At 41.6% G+C, this 274-nt stretch overlaps 1 protein-coding gene across 4 annotated transcripts in view; it reads left to right on the top strand.

Moving 5' to 3' along the window:
• Positions 1 to 274, top strand: part of LOC118339728 (calcipressin-1-like) — a 16770-nt gene that overhangs the window by 7818 nt on the left and 8678 nt on the right. The gene's annotated exons all lie outside the window — the stretch shown is intronic.

Here is a 274-nt window from a genome sequence, read left to right on the forward strand (position 1 = left end):
TCTCTCCCTTTGTCTGTCTCTCTCTCTCTACTTCATCCATATTTACTAAGACTGACAAGTGTTTTCCACGTCTTGCTCCATGCACTCGGGAGTCAGGTGATACGTCTTTGGTATGTGTGTGAAATCAAGAGGTGAAAGGCTCATTGTCACATGTTTTCCATACAACAAAGGATTTTTGTCTTGAGTTTGAATGCAACAGAAAGCAGATTAATGCGTCAGTTTGCTCAGCGGTTATGTCATTATTTTCCAGTATCTCTCTCTCTCACTCTCTCTC

The sequence above is a fragment of the Morone saxatilis genome, unplaced genomic scaffold, assembly GCF_004916995.1.
Source record: "Morone saxatilis isolate NCDOM2014 unplaced genomic scaffold, NCSU_SB_2.0 Contig6, whole genome shotgun sequence".
In the NCBI taxonomy this organism is placed as follows: Eukaryota; Metazoa; Chordata; class Actinopteri; family Moronidae; genus Morone; species Morone saxatilis.